Genomic DNA, 17,523 nt, shown 5'->3' with positions numbered 1-17,523 from the left:
GCAACCAGGTACAGGGGGGAGGAGGACGGTAGAATCCCGCGTGGGGAATTCATCTGGAATTGAAATCACGATCATTGGCATTTTGCTCTTTGGAGCCTGGATGTTAGGACGCTCCAACCTTCGTCAAGCGGCAGCCCCTGCTACTAGTGCCAGGGAAATGGGATATTGGTTGTGTTTTCTGTCTCTTAAGGATTCATTTATGAAAAAAAGAAGAGGATTTATGTCGCAAAGATTGGAGGCTTAGATTGTGACGGGCAATGGGGTAGAACGACTCTAGCGCACCGGAGAACGAATTTAATTCTGCAAATGCCCTAAAGAGAGTCAGAATAGTTCGAGATTGTGTATCATCGGTTGCAGTATCGTTGCCGGGACCAACGCGTGTTTCTGCCGAGCCAAGCGATGGAAGGATAATTTTTACTCCAAATTGACTCCAATCGCAATCGATGCAGAGCGCAGTCGACAGCAAATAAACCGAAACCTTACCTCTGTGTGTGTGTGTGTGTGTGTTTCGATCTGAGGAAGGTTTGCTTTTTTCTGCAACTGCTTCGGAGAGCAACAGCAGAACGAAAACACGATAGCTTCTGGAGCGGGTTTGGAGCAAGCTCACTGTGTGTGTATGTGCGGTCGAACCAATCATCGTCGATAAATGTATTCCGATGGGATTAAATTTATTTTGCAATTTTAAATTATCGCAATCAAATTGAGCATCAAGCCACTATCGGCAAAGTGAGTGGGCGCGGGTGTTCGGCTTTTGGCTGACATTTTTATCCCCATTCGCATTTCGGTTGGCTTTTGTTTCGGGTTTTTTTCGTTTTGGTTGTAATTTTTTTGGGTTTCTTCTGCAGGGTGCGTAAAAAATGTACTTTTAATGTTTTTGTTTTTGGGATCTGCCCTAGTAACATGAAATATCCGTCGGAGCCGGAGTTGGAAACGGAGTAAGGGTCGTCAGAAGTCGGAGTCGTCTGAAGTCGTCTGGAATTGGAGTTGGCAGGAATCGGAGTTGAACGGAGTTGAACGGATTTGTCCAGAGTCAGAATCGACCGGTCAACTCCAACTCTGGATGACTTCGACTCCGGATGACTTCGACTTCGGTGGATGTCTCCAGGTGATCCCGGATGACTCCAGATGACTCCGGAAGACTCCGGATGACTTCAACTCCGAATCTGGTCGACACTTCGATGTCGGAATCAGAGTCGACTCGGAATTTTTATATCTTTATCCATCACTAATGTTCTGATGCTCTCCTTGTCAATGGTGTCCAAACGTACAGTGAGAGATGAGCGTTTAGTTTATGAACTGGAAGCAATCTGTAACATCTTATATTGTTTTTTTTTATCAGTTTTTTATAGCTCATTTTTTTATAAAACTGTAATGTTAGATCCAAATTTTTTTTGCATAATGCATTCCACCGGACCACAATACATAACATAGTATGCAAATTTGGTCTTTGCTTCTTGTGCTTCTAATGTGCTTCTTGAAATCTTATCATTCCTACAAGGCATCGGAGTGGTTTTAAGAAATTTTCATTAATCCCGTTCGACACCTTTGCAAGAATCCTTTTTAAGGTCGATTAAACGTTTCCAGCTGCAACGCTGAAGGGACACAATCCGAAAATAGCAAGACTACCACATTATTAGGCAGGAAGAGTTCCATCAGCAAAACGCGTTTGCAAAGAGATCAGGACCCGATTGGCGGCATACCAGCGGACTCTGCGTTCTGTGGCCGGATATGGGTTGTTGTTTTTCTCCGTTGCTTTCGTTGCTTTATGCTTTATCCTAGGAAGAAAAAAGGAAGCAACCTGCCACCGTTTACGTCTTGTTTGGTACGATCGAGTCGATTTAGCTTTAGCGCGCTGCAGCAGCTTTAGCAAGCAGCCGCCCACGGTATGGTTACGCTGAATCTTGCGGAGCGAGATTGAGAGGAAGAGGCGTCGTGGGTAAAGGGACGAAAGAAAAAGGTAAAATAAATGGAGTAAGTACCATCGTTGCCAGTAAAAGGCAAACGATTTTCGCTGAGTACAGAAATAATAGATTTCAATTTATTTATTTCCATCGCCCGCAACTGGCAATCGTGTGGCGCAGTGAACGGGCGGCTCCCGGGATGTTTTCTATCCAACCCGCTCCAACTGAACGGGAGAGGGAGGGTTCCTCCCTCCTGTGATGGTATGCTTTGGGAAGCGTTTTCACTTGTTTTGGATTTTTTTTTGTACAATGCGGAAGGTTTTTCTTATGGCTTTCTTCTTTCCTTCTGTATCTTCGATTTTAGGGTTGTGCTTTGTGGCCCGGTGCGCTTCCCTGAATGGCGCTTGTGTTATCCCGAAGCTGACTGCATTCGGCCTTCCGGAGCTTATTCGTAATCGATTTTTATCTGACTTTTCGCTGCTAAGTCTGTTTTTGAAGAGAGGCACCGGTCGCGGCAGGGGAAAAGTTGTTGTGTTAAGCAGTACGGATTGCGAGCTGCCTGTGTGGGTGCTACGTGCAATACAAAACGGAAATGGGGAGAAAAGGAGATGGAAAAGTGAATCTGGCCAGTGGAAAATTCTTGAGGAAAACCATCCTGTCCGTCAAATGAAAAGCTGCACAAGAAAGTGAACGGGGGGAGAGGAAGGGGACGGGAAACCCAGCAAATTGTGCGAAAATGGCATTCCATTCGTGGATAGCATGCTGTCACTTGCAGCAAACTCTGGTTGTCGTCGATTTTGTGTGCGTGTGAATGCAATCGAAAAACGATCTCGCTGTCGATAGCGAGCCGTGAGCGAAGGGATGGGTTGAAGTTTTTATACGGATGAAATCCAACCAGCGGGCGTCTGTGCATGGACATTGTAGTTAGAGTTATTTAAATCTTTAATTTTGTTTGATTTTTTGCAATCCATTTTGTTCTGGTGTAATTGAACAAATAGAAGAGGGTCAGCAGGTTAATAGATGAGCTCTTTTCAAGATTGTTTAATGAGGAAGAGCACCACTAACCTAATGAGGGGTCATTGATACGAGCACAAGATATTGATTGATACAAGATGTTGTTGTTTACATCATTATGGAAGGTTTGCACCACTTAAGGACCTCTAAGCACTACAATAATTATGTTCGGTAGGAGAAAATCCCAAATCAACAGATCAAATAGATCATATCATATAATATAACTTTGGGGGCCTTCCCGATTCTAGTCAGCTTTCTTTCTATATGGAGTTTGACAGTTAGAAGCTGAAATCATGTGAACACTCCATACAAAACAAGCTCAAAACTAGCCGGCGATTTTCAGTCTAGATTATTTCAGCATCAAAGCTTGAATTAGATTCGAGTACCTGCTCGAAAAATTGTCAAAACAAGGTCGTGTTTTCATTTATCCCAAGGTGCATTAAAGACATCAATTGGTGGAATCTAGAATCAAAGTGTATGTAGACCAGGTGATCTCATAGCTTGTTTTCATAACCAAACTTTTTGACAGGACGGGTGAAAACTTTTGCTCAAACACGCTTTCAGGTTACTTGACGAATACACAAAACACTCATAAAATCTTCATTCAGTAGCAGAAGCGATAAAAATAAGCATTCTTCAGAATTTATTCATACACCGTTGTTGGTCAAGGCCTGCCTGTACCACTAGTGATCATGACTTTCTGTGACTTAATGATTACACATAGGAGGATAGTCAGTCCTGCGTATCGGGGCACTATCCATTCGGGGCTTGAACCCATAAGGAGCATGTTGTTAAGTCGTACGACTTGACGACTGTACCACCAGACCGGCGAAAAGTAATGTTGCATACTTGCAACTTTAATCGTGTTTGAGCAACTGGATCGTGTTTAATTCTGTGAACAGGATCTTTCATAGATATATTACAGTTAATTACTCGCATCACTTCTTTTCTTTTAAGATTTTAGTACATGGAAGACATTGATTCAAATTATCCGAATTGGGGATAGTTTTCGAAATAAAGAATCGCAAACATCAAAGATGATTGAATTACCCTAACCTGTTAGGCATGCTTGGCTACGCCATTCCTGATGGAACATTTAGAAACACTCTTCTAACTTCTTTTTAATCGCTGATGTATCCTCTCTATCGCATCAGATTCTTCTTGGGTTCTAATATTTGTGTTACTCCTAGAACCTTGTATGAAAAAAAAACCAACACAAAATTCAACACCTTTACATCAACGTTTACTATTCAATTAAAATAACAGGCATCCTTCACCCAATAATAACACAAGTGGTGCACGTAACACATAAAGTCAGTGATTTTGAGGTTACCATTGCAATTTGAGCGCAACATTCTTCTCCCGCTAGCCTCGCAGACGTAGTTTTATGGCTCTATTTTGGCGTTCTTGATTCCACTCGATTGCAAATCATTTCCATCCATGCGAGATATGGGAGAGGGGAGAGCCACAAAATCGTCTTTTAAACTGTCTCTCCGAGCTACCTTTTGCTACTCCTTCATGTACCCTTTATTACGTTTCACATTCCCATTCATTCCCAAAAGCAGGACTGGGCCAGCGCTGAAACAAAACCAAAGCCAAGCGGGTTGAAATTAATCAGTGCCGGCAATAAAACTGTCAATATTAACAAATGCGGAAGGTGCGGAAATTAATCCTATAATTTGTACCTTCGCACCCGCCGTTGAACCCGAACCCGAAAACGGGGGTCGGGTGGGCACAGGTTGAATCGGGTCGAGCATTCTTCTGGCATCTTCTGGGCGGAGCGGGTGGGATGGTTACAGCAGGGTTTTCTACTGATTTTTCCAACTGGTGGTGGTAACCCTTTTCTGGTAACTGTGCCCATGGTAAGGTTGGGTGAAACAATCCTTTGGGGGCCCGTGCCGGATTCGTTTTACATAGGTGCCTTGTGTTCGGGGCTTTCCTTCTTGGGTGGGAAATCAGGGGCGTAAGGGTTGTTTTTGCGTTTCACTTCGCTTACCTGCTGGTGCTGCTATTTGTGCGCACCCACAAGCAGCTAGTTTGGGTTCAATTGGATTTTCACTTTCATCGCAAATCGTTCGGCCTCGGCGCAAAAGCGGCGCAAAACCCATTGTCTTACGTGCCTCTGGGACGGAAATCGTGACGCTTCGCTTTTTAATGTGTAGGATGTAGCCGGTTTCGGAGACCGCTGCTGCATGCTTGCTAGAAAAGATCCTCTCCGCTAGGTTTCGTCTAGCTTTTAGCCGGGGTCCAAGAAATGGTTCAAATCTGCACGGGAGCAGCACCGTCCACCAGTTCTTCTGGTCGGAGACGAGAAAATGGGAGGGTTTTCCCGGGGTGAAATTATTTATACTAAATCAATTTGTCATTTTAAAACCCTCTTTTTGTGTGTCTTGCCTTTCCTGTGCGCTTTATTGGGTGGGAGGGAGAGAGCGAGCGTCCCGGGAAAGGTCCGTTACGGAAAGTGATAGTATCGGAGACACATGGACAAACAAGCGAAGAAAAAAAAGCTACATACATTGACAGTGGCAGGCCGGCGATGGGTTAAATGTAAAAAAGAGAATCGCGCATTTGCCCTTGGAAAGATGAGACGTGTATCCCGTTTTAATATCCCTTCGCTGGGGAGTGAATGCGAGCGAGAGAACGGAACAGAATTGACGAAAAAAAATAAAAAAGAATGTCATAATACACGATCGGAATATTAATCGTATCATCAACCTCATCACTTGGGTCTTTCGGTATAATGTTTTACCGTGAACGGGCTTTTTTGTTGTTGTAGCTTCCATTGTGCATTTTTCCATATTGTTTTTTTTATTTTCTCTCTATTCAGGAGGTTCATTGTGTGTGTGTGTGTGTTCTTTTTTTTGGTCCGGGCTCTTCATTCTCGACCATGAACGGTGTGCGCTAAGAGGAGAAAATGAGGAGCTTAACGGGCTTCCGCAAGTACATTATGAGGCTGAGGCTTAAGTTTTCCACCGGCGGCTGCTGCTGTTTACTTGGCTTTTTGCACGCATCTGGGAGTTTGTGCGGGGGGGGGGGGGCTGGAAAATTGAGCACGTTTCATAGAGGCAACACCAACACACACACACAAACATACATAAAAAAGGACCAATCGTTCGCTGTCTATTGTTTTCCCTTGTCGCGTGTGTGATGATGATGGTCGCATATGGTGTGCCGTGGCCGAGAGGACTCGAAAGGCCCGCTGCTACACACACATTGTGCTCTGTTTGTAACGGGTTCGCAATGGGAAATTATCGTTTGAATATTTATGTCTCATTCCGGGGACATTATCGGAAGCGATGTTATAACGTGCAACGTGTAATATGATTACTTGTTTGACCGGTTCTTTCCTTTGTCTTTATCATGTTTGGCACTACAGCTTGGCAGTGATTTTGCTGTGCGAAATTTCGTCTAATGTTTTTTTTTTAAATCTTTTATATTTTCATGTTTTGATTGTTTGAAAATTTTGTTTAGCTCTTTCTTTTAATTTAAACTGCTTTTTACTGATACTTATTATTGGGAAGTTATTATAAAAAAATGCAATTGTTTTTATTTTAAATTGTTTTACAACATGCGATATTGTTACTCAAATTATTTGTTGAGTTATGATGAATTGTATTTACAGTAGTGTACCTAAGTTTTATGTTTTCCTTTCCTTTTTTTTATTGGAAATTAACCATGAACGTATTCAAATGTTTTGCGTTCATTTCGTGCGCATTTGGTAGAATTTAAACACTTGTATGTAAAATGCATACCTTAATTTGGTTTCGAGATGCGATGGTTTTTAGATATTTGTTTACGAACTAACTAAACTACTATCAAATCAATTTCAAATAGATAAAAGGAATAAATCCTTTAATTTTATTCGTTTCGCGCAGGGTAAATATATCTGGTCTTTTACGGAGGGTTTAAAAGTTAAATGATGCCATTCTGTTACGTAGTACCCGAAAAATACATTATTTTGTTAAATGCGCCAACATTATTTCAAAGTCCTTAGCATTTCGTAATAAAATTCGTGTGTTTGTTAACGTTATGATTATTTAACGTTATGATGAAATTACGAAATTGATGTTTTTACCATTACTGCTACGTATTCCTATTGATTTAATCGAATACGATTTAACAGAATACGATAACATTAGGAACCATAATGAGTGCAACAGTGCGGTCAGAAAAAATATGAATATTTTTTAAAAATGTTAAATAGTGTTGTGGTTTTGAAGAAGAAACGTATTTCAAATCCTATACGGCTAAATATTAATATATTTATCTTATCGTCTCTTAAAACGCGTTGAAACTCTTCGGTATGACATTTACCCTATTAGTATCACGTGCATTCGTTTAGTATAATTTTTGACAATTCTATATTTTTTATTTAATTCAATCACTCCTAACTGTTACCACTACCTGAAGGTGAAAGTGCAACCGGTGCACTTTTTTTTCCTGCCATACACACAATATTCTTCTTAAACGCTTTGAATGCCATCATCGTTTTACCTCGCTTTACCTTGCTGTGCTGGGGGAGAGGGATGGGGCGGGGGGGAAGACATATCGATAAATAGTGAGACATCGATTTCCTCGGGAAAAGTCATCGAACACGTCACGTCACGGCAGGCAAAAAGAAAGCCGAGCCAGAGAACGATTCTTCCAAAAAAGCGAAAATGCCTTTCACTCCCCCCCCCCATGTATCCATATCCCGTCCACCTTTCCTTCCACTCGAGACGGCGAACGTTCTGTTGGCATTTTCCGGAGCCTCAAATAGAAGTCATGGGAGCAAAAAAAACCCGAATGGCAACAGACACAGACACACTTGCTTGCCGCGTAATGATTACGCAGAGGAATCGTCTTCCTTTTCATTCCTTCACACTACCGCCGTCGTCGGCCATTCCTTCTTTGCCGCGCAACCCTCCCCTTCAGCTGGCCGGGGAAAAGATGCCGAAATTTTTCCACATTCTGTTTGCAATGGAAAAATCGCTTTTTTCCCGAACTTCCCGGGTTTGCCGTTTTTTCCCCCCCGGCTGGTTTCTTGTACGTGCGTACGAGTGAGAAGGCCTAGAATGGTGCAGACAGAAACGGCAAGCGTAAGGAAAATACTTCCGCACGCAAACTATCAAACGCATCGGTAAAGTGTGTGTGTGTATCTGTGTCCTTGTATTACGAAGAAGCAAGCAAAACTGCTGCGTCCTGCCGAAGGCAAGACGCGCGTTACTTCCCGAAGATGACGACGACGGTTCACGATTGCATACAGCAGAAGGTGAGATATGAGCGTGAGTGAGAGTGAGAAGAAAAACGGGTGAGAAACATTTTTCTCATCCATCGATTTGTCCCCTTCGTGTGTATGTGTGTATGTGAGAGATGGTGAATATTTGAGCTCGTTCTCGGGCAAAACGACCCTCGTTCGCGTATCCTTTCGTTCTGTGAAGGACAGCGGGCTGCGTTTACCAGCCCGGGTTGAAGGATTGGAAGTGGATTGACTCCATCGTTGATGGTTTTAATATTTTGTGGAAATAATGTTGGCCTTATTTATGTTAGGATATTTTTTTTAACGCAAGTTTAACGTCATGTTCTTTTAAGTTTGTTATTTCTCGTTTTATTTTTATGTTTCAATTGTTCTTTGTTCGTATTACTATAAAACTACTTTACAATTGGCTTATTCTTTGTTACTTTATTTTCCCGTTTCTCTACTTTACTTTTAACAAAATCATTAAAAAACACCATCATCTCTCTCTCACCCACCGCTCAAATGTCCTTCCGTTTTCCCGCAACAAATTGACATCGATAATATAAACATGACGACAATGATGAAAATAGATGATAACGGTTGTGCCGCATGAAGATACGCGGCCTGGACGGACACACAGCCAGTTGATACACCAGTTTCGGGAACGTTGCTTTTCAAACGCGCGTTCTCCTAAAAAAAAAGAATACGAAATTTTCTCCAGCTCTTCAATGCACGCCATCCATGACGGTGGAATAACGCCATCATCAGCTGGGTAGATGGGTTTTGATGGTCCTGGGTGTGTGCCGAACATTGTCACGGGTATGATTTGAATCTTTGATTACAAGCACACACACACACACACACAATGTCAATGGGCATTTTGGTCCCTTCGCTTCTTCGTACTAGACGCCGGCAGAGGACTACAAACATGTTTGGGAGCGGAAAGAATGGTGCGAAAAAGTGCGCATCGAACAGAATGTACGCGGGGCGTAGAAGTGGCGTCTAGAAGCAGCACGGATTTGTCAGTATGTTTATGGGTTGGGATTAAAAAATTGATAAAGGAATTAAGCGATAATGGCGGAGGTACGCAAGAGACGGCCGGCGTACGACCCCCTGGGATACAGGTGCTCGGATCTGATCTGGCTGCTCCGGAAGATTTGCGTTTGGATCACCTTTCGCGTTTTGCCCACGACTGCCCATTTTTGGTGATGTCCATTTACGGGGAAAATAAGACACCGTAGGGGATTTGCATCTTCTTAGCGAGTGGTTTTTTTTGGTTTGTTTGCTGCGTCCAAGGAACAGGGACACCAGTGTATTCGACTACGAAGACGCAGTCAATTCCCGGGACGGAGAATAGTTATGGCTAGGATTTTGGTTATGTGTTACCTACCTTGGCTTCAAAGACAAGACTGTTGGAGCAAATTATACTGGACTACTATGTGTGTGTGTGTCTATGAACACAGAGAAATGTCCTTCGTCTTGCGTCCACCATTTTCGATCTTGCGTTTTGTATCAAAATCCGTGGATGGTGCGTGAACCGAGCCTCCCTTCCGCACCCACTGTGTCCCCCAAACCATTGGTGGCGTGAAATTGATGCCATAAAGTGGAAAATTGCGCCAAACCGACGACAAACGCGAATCATCAGTCCGTCGGCGACTGTGGTATGGGGGCGACCGGCAGGGCGTTGATATACCTGTAAATGGGACCGGAAGGACACGCCACCTCGCACCATCCACAGTCATTTCCTAACCTTCAATGTTGCATTATCATTCTAGCTGGAGAACGAACCGATCGTAATCGGCGCTAATTGTTGCGTTTGTTGGACCGACCGGTCCGGCCAGGCCTGGGGAGACTGGTGGTTGGTCCGGGTTGATATGCCATTCTGAGTACCATCTGCCCATGATGCTAAATTTTCGTCCCCCCAAAAGTGCGAAAGTGTCGCCTTCTGCTTTCTGTTTCGGTGCCGCGCGCAATTTGGAGGGAACGGCGACCACCAACACCAACCTACCGGAGTGTTTGTTGCTATTGGGGGTGAACGAGCCGGAGCCTCGTTATGATAATTGTTGGCATTCGTTCGCTAGTTTTGGTCGGTTTGCCATGTGCCGGTGCACCGTTGTCACAATAAGTTAAACGTTTGAGCAATTTGAGCTTTGGGCTGTACTACTTTGTTTTGTATTATTTCGATTATATTGGGTAATATTTATTTTGTATTACGTGTGTTTCTTTTCATTTTCTTGTAGTTGTAAAAAACCAAAAACAGTTTTAACTCTTTAAGTGTTGATGTGTTTTAAAGATATGGTATGAATATTGGTCTCGTATAAACTTTTTTTGTTGTTTTTTACTTTTTTACTTATTTTCGTATTTTAAATCATTGTTTAGTTGTCCTTTTTCACCCGGTCACTAGTTATGTGTTATATTCTTTTATTTTTTTGTTAAGTTTATAAACTTGCAAATAAAATTAGCAACTCATTTTCACAGCTTTTAGCTACTCTTAACTTAGCTACTACGCTAGCTAAGGTGTATGTATGAAATGTAATGTTATGCCTGAAACTGTTTATTTTCAAAATTATTGAATTTTAGTTCAATAATGATTAATGATGATAACAATAATATTAAAAAGTTTATAGTTTGGTTGATAGTATTTAAAAAATACTAATTGTTCTGTCAATTTCGGAAATTTTGATGGTGTGAAAAAAGTTGGCATGTATTTTGTGGTGTAAACATTGGCTTTAGAATTTATTAAATTTCATGAACTTTTTTCACTAGAAACAATCACATTATATGGTTTTTGTATTATTATATGATATAAAATTATAATTGTCAAAAATCTGTAATTTTTTTTTTTGTAAAATTATCATGATTCTTACAAGAGTTAGACTCAAAACTTGATGCTTGCTGTTAAACATTGATACTTTAGGGCCAAAATTTGGCGACTATGACAGCACCTTCAACTGTCCTCTGAAATTTAAAAATTTGAATGAGACTGATGTTAGTGTTTTTTGTTTTGTTTTTTTTTTACAGCTTTTACCTCCGGACGTTGGAACAGCGAGAATTATATCTTCGGTAAGTCATAGCAAACCCCTATGTCTGTTCTGCCAGCTCGTCTTTGTAATTTTTCGCTTGATCAAATCATAGAATAGACATGTTTAAATTCTTCAATTTCTTCCTCAAACTTGACCCTTTACTGCGGCATACGTTCTAAACATCAAGCTCAGCATCCGGCGCCCCCTTTCCCAGACACCCGGCCCCGGTGCGTGATCCTTCCCGTTTGCAGTCTCGTCTCGAACCCAAACTACCCTGACCGGTTGGTCTGTTTTCCCTCCAAAATATCTGCTGGTCAGGCGAAAAACTTGTTCGAAGTTTGATAAAATGATGTGGCCTTAGAAAAAAATGATGTTGAGAGCCATCAAGTTTTTTTAGCGTCATAATACCGTTGATTTAAAAAAAAAAACATTACTATCAACCTTTTCACAGTGAGCATTCTGTTAGGGGCTGGCTACGTTCTTCCGTCTGTTTCTGGGTATGTGTTGCTATTTTTGCTCAACTATTTTCATCGGATCTCACTCAAAACTTGTCTCATTACCACCCAGCTGGTACTGGTAGCTGTTTGGAAAGCGAAACTAGTTCCAGCAGACCGGGAACTAGGAAAAAAGGGTTTATAATTTGCTTTAAATAATAACAAAAAAATAAAGTAAAACAAACACCAGAAGAAAGGTCGAACTTCGTGTGCTCCTCCAATGTCATCCTGCCCATCCTGCACAGTATTCGCCTTCGAGTGCGAAAAACGTCCATTTCCTTGCTCGCGTGGCAGCAAGCCCGGCTCCGAGAGCGGTGGTGCTGCTGTCCGGGCGATCCTGCTGTCAAAAAGAAGAACAAGCAAGAAACACGCCAATCTCCTTCCCTCCCGGTGCAGCAGCGGCAGGATAATGAAGTCAGGAATGGAATTGGAAATGCTTTTTCCACGTCGTCGGCGGGTCGCGGGCCGTCGGCGGGCTTCGCGGGAGAATGTTTCGCGATGTTTGCCGAAGCAGCAGACTTCACCGCCGATGGCGCAGCAATCGCGAGGACGACGACGCCGACAAGCAGCCGGAGCGAAACCTTCCCCGTTCGGGGGTGCGAACAAACGCGCACTTCGAACACCCGAAACGGTGGAAGCCGCCGCACGGAAGCAGCCGAGTCTCGTGCCCGGGGTATTGTTGCTGCTGTTGTTGCTATCCCGACCCGCTTTCCCGACTGCTGCGTGCACGTGGTTTCATTGTATGCCCGTTTCTCGGGAAAGGGAGAATTTTTCACCCCAGGCTCTCTCTCTCTCTTGATGATGTAACTCACGAGATTGAGTTTCCTGAGCTCTGGGGGTAGTGTGAGGATGCCGGAAAATAGAGCTCGGGGAAAACGCTCATTACGCTCAGCGAGACAAATGGAAAAATGATGATTAACTTTAAAACTTTTGTTTGTTACATTTTCTCCTTCCAGTAGATTTCTAATGCAGCAGTTTTTTCTTTCTTCGAAGCGTATTTGACAACTTAGACCGCTTTTGATTGAACTTTATAAGCCACTCACTTATACCTCTTTTACTCTCCGAAACTCCGAGAGAATCGGTTCGAGCGCAGTGAGTGCCCCTCTGGTTCCTAAGGCGCTGTCGAGCTTAGAAAAAGGGGAAGGTACGCAACCCGAACACACGCACACAACAGCATACATGCGCTCGGCTCCCTTGCGTGTGTGTGCCGACCGATGGCCGCGTACAAAAAAGGGCCAGTGCGCTCTGCCACCCAGCCACCCTTTCCGGCGGCCACAATGCTCTCGGCGCTCTCGGCCACGCGCAAGCCTTCGGCACTTCGGTTTCGGCTGAATTTTTATCGATCGACGCGGCCAGCAAGCACACGAATGAACTCGGCTCGGCGGTTCATCCGCGCCGAGAACCGATCCGGGGTTTGTGTGTCGTATGCATCGGGTCTGTCGGCCGCTGGCAACATTCACGCCATTCAGTTCTACGAGCGACAACGTTAACGGAAGGTCGCGCTGTTTCGCATCCCCGCAGAAATTTTTGCCGCTTATTGCTTATTAATGTAATAATAGTAACACATCAAACAAAAAAAAAAAAAGTTCTTTCCGGGTGAAATCAAACTTGTGCAGTGTAAATCGTGTACTTCTTCCGGTGTCCTTTGCTGCCATCTATATACGCACGAAAACATTACTGGCCCGAAAACGTGACATCCCAACATTGATGCCAAAATTCGGCGGGGAGGACCCATCTACTTCCCACTGGTTTTGGGGTTGCGTCGCGCGTGAGCTCACGGTTTATGGGAAGAAATCTTGCCCAAGAAGAGGTTTCTTTTACTTCCCACGTTTTCGGGGTTTTTTTTTAATCTGGTGCGACAAAGTTTAGCGGGTGACACACACGTTCGATCTCACAGTTTTGGATTTGGGAAAGCAAGAAGAGCGCCAAAAAGCGCGCTCGTCCGTCGGTGGAAATATCTCCAATTCAAATTTCCCGTTGAGTTTGGGAGTTTGTTGGTGATTTTACGGAACACCTCGGAAGAAAAGTGAAAATTGGTTACAAACGTGTCCCTGTGTGTGTGGTGTAGTGTGTGGTGCGGATATCGTAAAGCCCAAGAGAGGACCACTAAAACGGTGCGTAGACTTCTGGTGTGGTGTGTCAGCGTAAAGCAGCGTTTCGTGCGGAAGATAGCACCAGAAACCACCCGCTCAAAAGGGGCAATGTGGTTTCTCCAACCCTCCAATGACGGGCAGCGGGCATGTCTATGAGTGTGTGCGTGTGTGTGCGTTTTATTTTATCGCTAGAAAAGTCGCCAAGACACACAGTACCGGTACAAAAAAACTCTCACTCACACACTAAGGGACTGCTCCCCCTTTTACATCTCGATCTTATCAGTGGGGACCACTGTTGGACCGAGTGGGCTGTGGGGGGGGGGGGGGAAACAAACGTGTGTTTGCACTCTTCGTCACAAGGGGCCAAGGTGGCGGAATAGATAAAGAACGGTGTGTGTGACACAGCAAACTCCAAGTCTGAGCATGTTTCGCTGTTGTTGTTTTTTGACTTGCCAGAAAACGTCCCAGTTTTTTTTTCGATTGCGTTATGAAACGAAACGAGTCGCGTGGTATAGTGCGAAGAGAAGGGTTCGTTAGTGTGTGTGTGTGTGTGTGCGCGCGTGTTTTATGTGTCTAGTAACAAACGGCAAATTTTGTTGCGAGCGTTTCATAAAACAGAGCTTGAGCAAGAAAATAAATTTCTCATCACCTTTCCAAAATACGCCGCGCGAACGATTCATCTCCTTGATGCTTGTTTTTTTGTTTTGCTGTCTGAACAATCGTCAGCCGGTCATCATCTTCCTCATCGTTCGAGACACCGCCACCGTCTGCAGTGTATTGTATTGGTGAGGGCCGATGGGGCCGGACTGAATCAACGCGCGCCCCGAGACTTTGTCGTGCACGGAAATTAATTGAAGCAAAGTTTGCTGCTTCGCGAGTAGTGTTCGTCTCGTTACTTGGCATTTTGGTGAAGTAGATAGGAGGGTTTTCATCTTCCCTTTTTGGCAAAGTGCTATGGCGAAGCGTAAACCGGTCAATGGTGCTTCAAAATATGCCAGGGATAACACTAAAAAAAGCGTGTTTTTTGTTTTCTTATACATCGAACTACATTGGTGTATACTATTGGAAAGGTTTGGCAATATAGCTGCCACCTATTGGATGGTTTAAAATCCAATAAGATCCAGTAACAGTTTGAATGATTGGAATTATCATTTTTCGGCTACACCATCATGGACCAGAGCCTACGAGGAAATTCTTCTTGAATTCCCAATCTTTGCAAACATTCAATTTCATACACTGTCGCTGCTACTCGCTCCTCAGTATTCTCAATTTTCACTCCTCTTCCCTGACCTATTCTTTCTGCAGCTATCGTAATATCGTGTGAAAATTCCATCGTCTTTACGGAAGAAAATAGCAGCAAAAGTGAAGCAAAAAATATATATAAATATATCGCGCGAGTGCAAGCAAAAGTGAAGCAAATCATCTTGTGTGAGTACGAGAGAAGCAAAAAAAATCAAAGAGTTTAAAACAGAGAGAGAGAAAAAAAACCAACGAATACCTACAGTTGAGATAAAAAAAACAAATCACGTTTTCGGTGCAGCATCGATAAAAAAAAAGATTCATCAATTTTTTGAGTGCGAATTTTGCCGCCCAGCAATTGCGAAAGAAACCCCTGAAAACATCCCGCGGCCCATCAACGCTGTTTGTGTGTGTGTGTGTCTGTTCATCGGTGTTCTTTTAGTCCTTCGAACCGGACACGAGCAATTTGGCAGTCGCAAAAAAGCAACGCACCAGAGAGTGAGAGATTTGAAAGCAGAAAAAAACACAACCATCGATCCAGGTAAGTGTCGTAATTAAAAGTGCCCTTTTCACGTGCCATCCTGCTGATGTTGGTTGGGTGTGGGTGGTGGTAATCGCTGCCAAATGGATAGACATTCAACGGGAATGTGCAAGAATGTACCAAAGGGAAGAACATCTCAAGGGATGTGTGTGTGTCGATTGTTTATTTATCTATTCGATCGATCGATCGCGATGTGTAACACCAACGCCAAACAGTTTCCGCCACGATCTAGAGCGTGTCTTGCACGATGGTTGCTGTTTTAACGCAACGAACACGGTTTTTGGGTGCTATATTATTCCATTTGAGAAATAAAACCAGTGCGCCAGCCAGTGTGTGTGCGTGAGAAATAGCGCTGAAATTAGAAATGACCTAAAGCTTGTAAAGCTGTAAAGCAGAGTGGAGTCAAGGTTTGTTTCTTCCTGCTGCTTCTCCTCTATCTAGAGCTTCAGGGGTTTTTTTTGGTGTGTATGCATTGCACGAACTCGAAACCACCGCTCACATGCCGGATTGCTTTCCGGCAAAGGCAGCCCTACCGCTATTTGATTCCGTTTTTGTGCGTGTGTGTGTGTGTGTTGGTGTGACACTTAGGGGTTGTGCCGGTGTGTGATAAACTCTGCGTTTCTGTTTACTTCCACGCACAGCCCCGCACTGCACACCAAACACTTTTACGATGCCCTTTTTCCGTGGTTTAATTTCCTTCGATCGAAAAACCATCATCATCGTGTGTGTGTGTGTTAGTAAGTGTGCGGACGGTTGCGTCCGCCTTGTTTGACTGTGGTGGGTTTTTGTTTGTTTTTCTACGGCTTCTACGTCGCCCTTAGCTACTCAGTCCTTTTTTTCAATGCGCTTGTTGTTAAGCCATCAGCTGGGTCAAACCCCGGTGGAAAGGAAGCGGCTTGACCACCCAAAACGTGCTCGAATGTAGGCGCCCTCCGCTTCGGATACGGTCGGCGTGAAGGTGTAATGGTACAGCTCGCCCAACAACGCGCGGCATATGAATGTTTTAGTGCAGCGCGTCAATTTACGCGCTTTTATATAGGTGTGTGGTGAAGTGTCTTCGATCGCCGGTCGCGCCGCCCGGGGGAGCTCTAACCTTGCGACGTCGCGACGGCTGTATTCTAAGCGGTTGGATCACCATTTACACGCGGCAAACACCACACACACACACACACACGCAGAAAGCCGGATAAAACTCTCCTCTATTACACCCCTGTATGAGGAAGGAGAAAGATAGTGAACGAGAAAGAACGAGAGAAAAGCAGTAAGAGAGTGTTGAAAGCCGTTTTGGCGATGCTTCTAAACGCAGAAATTGCGGGCTGTGGAGCTAACGAAACGAAAGGGAAATCAAGCATGGTGCGTTTGTAGTTTTATAAGGCAGGAAGAAGCCAACATATTCTAACCTCCCTCTCACTTCCCTGTCACACTGGGCAGAGCACGGACTGGCGTGTTTAGCGAAAGACGAGCTGACGAGTTGTTGCCGTTGTTGAGATGCTTTAGCTCGCGAGTAAAGCAAAAAGGGAACGAAAATGAAAACGAGAGACACACACCACCACCAGCGCAACAAAGAACGGTTTTGTGACGTTTGGCCGCGTTTCCTTTTGTTTAGCGGTGTTTCTTGCGGGTTTTTTTTTTCGCGTTGGAGATGGTGGAATGTTAGAGGGCTACGGCGGTTAGAGACTTAGAGGACGCCCTCGTCGGACGGAACTCGGTTTCCGATTACCACCGAAACCCGTCCGCGACCCATTCCGCGAGTCGCTGTTGCGCGAGAATGCAATTCTGCGGTTTTGTTGTTTCGGCCGTCGTTTCTTGTGCACTGTCGAAGGTTGTCGCTGAAGCTGGGTTGGAAGCGGTGCAAAATGGAAATTAGAGACCGTCTAACACACAAGCCCAGACGTGCATGCTGACAGTTTAAAAGATATACAGTCGAGACGCATTAAATATTCATGCGAAGTCGTCAACTCAAGGTTGTGTAGATTTGGAGAAGCGTCTGGGTGAAGATG

General features: G+C 44.0%; 1 protein-coding gene across 2 annotated transcripts in view; it reads left to right on the top strand.

Annotated features, from left to right (window-relative positions):
* LOC121598612 (26S proteasome regulatory subunit 6A-B-like) overlaps nt 1–15,498 on the top strand; it is a 68,242-nt gene extending 52,744 nt beyond the window's left edge. The window contains exons 3-4 of one of the 2 annotated variants that reach the window (XM_041925692.1): nt 11,155–11,196; nt 15,049–15,498. The gene's annotated coding sequence lies outside the window, so the exon portion shown is untranslated. Of the gene's footprint in view, nt 1–11,154; nt 11,197–11,343; nt 11,425–15,048 lie in introns of those variants that run through there. The other variant, XM_041925693.1, reaches the window with a different exon arrangement.
* The last annotated feature ends 2,025 nt before the right edge of the window (nt 15,499–17,523 follow it).

The sequence above is a fragment of the Anopheles merus genome, chromosome 3L, assembly GCF_017562075.2.
Source record: "Anopheles merus strain MAF chromosome 3L, AmerM5.1, whole genome shotgun sequence".
In the NCBI taxonomy this organism is placed as follows: domain Eukaryota; kingdom Metazoa; phylum Arthropoda; class Insecta; order Diptera; family Culicidae; genus Anopheles; species Anopheles merus.
This window is presented reverse-complemented; position numbering and strand designations above follow the sequence as displayed.